Source organism: Lupinus angustifolius, chromosome LG04 (assembly GCF_001865875.1).
Source record: "Lupinus angustifolius cultivar Tanjil chromosome LG04, LupAngTanjil_v1.0, whole genome shotgun sequence".
Lineage (NCBI taxonomy): Eukaryota > Viridiplantae > Streptophyta > Magnoliopsida > Fabales > Fabaceae > Lupinus > Lupinus angustifolius.
The window spans coordinates 22,907,400-22,910,059 of NC_032012.1; positions in this window are offsets into that span (position 1 = coordinate 22,907,400).

Here is a 2,660-nt window from a genome sequence, read left to right on the forward strand (position 1 = left end):
GATTTATTTGAAATCGGCAATAGGGTTGCCGATTTAGGTGAAATCTACACCTTTTTCGTAATATTTTCAAAAGGTGCACCAAGACCGTAATTTTTCGGTCAAAGTGCACCAACTGAGTAAATTTTCCGTTTTAAGGAGATTGGTAAAAGAATATAAAAAAATATGCATTCAAAAGTGACATAATCAATGCATTGAAAAGCTCAAAGTTTTGCCTAATTAATTAAATTATGTATTTCGACTTGGAATTTCACATTGGATTATAAAATCCCATTTAGTGGACCAGATAATCGGTCTGGTGGCCTAAATAGAAAAAAACAGAATATGATAAAAAGGAGAATAAAACATGAGCATCTCCATCAAATCAACATTAATGTTTAATATTTAACTTCATCCATAGTTATAGCTCTCTGTCCACCAAAATTTATAAATATATGCAGTGTGAATTAATTATATGATGAATTGAAATTCTTTTTTCAAATCGCACCGCTCTATTAATTAAACTAACTCTCAATACAAATGATAATTTGTTTTATTTTACGTGCCAATAACAATTATGTTTTCAATTGTGAATTATAAGATGAATTGAAATAACTGATTATGAGTTTTATATATTATTACTACATTATCTAATATTTATTTTTAATTATTATTTACTGTTTAAAGAGTAATGTAAATAAATAATGACTAACCGTGTATAAATATACAAATATTTATAAATGAAGTCAGAGTTGAGATGTGTCATGTATCAATGTGTGTCTTACATGTTCTCGGTGGGCCTAACTTATCTGAACCATGCTTCCGAACCTTATTGCTCTGGTTCCGAACCACCAGTTTGAATAATGTGACCGTTACGGTGAAGTCCCCCGCTAAGGGACTCTTATCTCTTGCTCTCTTTAATGAAAGTGCTTCCAAAGTTGTTGGTCTTTGGATCCCCGTTTATGTATGAGTGCTAAGGCTTTTCCTCTTTTCCTACAAAATATTTGATGAATTTTGAATATGAGAAAAATATGTATATACTTATAATTTAGATATAAAATAACAATTTTGTAAGGGTTAGGTCCTCTCCTACTGCTATGTACCAAACTTAATTAATTTGGATGAGAAAGCCACAAATCAGATGTTGCAATGCACTACGATATGTTTGTTTTTAATTGCATCCTTTAAAAGTTGAAGCCTTACACAATCACCTGACAAGTGGGCTGCATAGGTAACTATTTTCCAACAACCACTTGCTAACTGAAAGAGACATTATGTCTACCAAATTAAGTGGGCATGAGTATGTTGTCCCATAGTTTATGTTATTCTATGTATCATGAGTTTGTGATTGGTCAGAAAAATATTTTATAATTAAATTTTAACTTAAGTATTTTTTTGACTAATCACACACCCATAACACATAAAGTAACCATGACACATAGAGTAACACAGTGTAAGACATCATATGTTTACCAATTTTCAAGTCAATGTATCATTGATTATTATTACAATATTAAAATTATATATATTTAATATCTATACACTGACAATGTAAGAGTTTTTTATATTGTCAACATATCACCATCATTCATATGTTAAATATTATTGACTCTAAAACAAAAGTAATACAAATTAATGATGAATGATGTGCTGACAATGTAAAAATATTTACACTGATAATGTATAGATGTTAAACTCTAATTATATATATATACAAGGTGTCATTCATTTTCTTAAATTCAACGGACCAAATGGATGAAACTTAAAAGTTATTTAAGATTTTTTTTTCTCTCATCATTTATTTCGCTCACCCATTTGGTCTGTTAAATTTAAGAAAATAAATGACTAAAATTAAGTGTAACTTAAATTGACGGTAAATAGATCTCTTCTCTACTCGTGTGTGTGTATATATATATATATATGTTTGTAAATTGTTGGTGCTTGCTTTAATTTCAACCTTTCGTGTCTTGAAATGATGTGCGTCCCGATTCAATAGCTTCATAAGGAAAACAACATATGGTTAATCTGATAATGACATGACACTCTTTAATTTGAACTCTAAGTTACTGATGAGAAGTGGGTTGGCTTAGTTAATTTATTAGCCTAGACAAATATGGGCCCTTTTATCAACTTAGTCTCATTCATAAAGTCGATTATTAAGAGCATCTTAGCGTTACAAGCTCATCATCACCATCTTACAAAACTATGATTAATTTGAAATTCCAGCCGTAGGAGGGGACCTACTAAATTATTATATTTTGAAACAATGAACAAAAGTACAAAAGGATGATTCTAAATTACAAAGTTGAATGAGCAAACGTGATGTTTTGCTGATGATTCTTTATGGAAAGAGTAAATTACACTGACACCCCTGAGTTTTAGTGAAATTACACAAATCATCCCTTACTTCTCTAAACTTACACAAACCTCCCCTAGTTTTTTACATTCATTACACTGATCACCCCTGTATAAGAAATAAGTGTAATCTTTTAAACAAAAAATGTGATAAATGCAATTAAGTTAAACAAAACATGATATATTGTGTAGACAAGTCTAAATAATATACAAATTAATGTATCTTTATTATTTTTGTTACAAAATGCATCAACAATTATAAAGAAATATATATAATGTAGTGTAACGAACCAAAAATAATAAAGATATATTGATTTGTATATTATTTA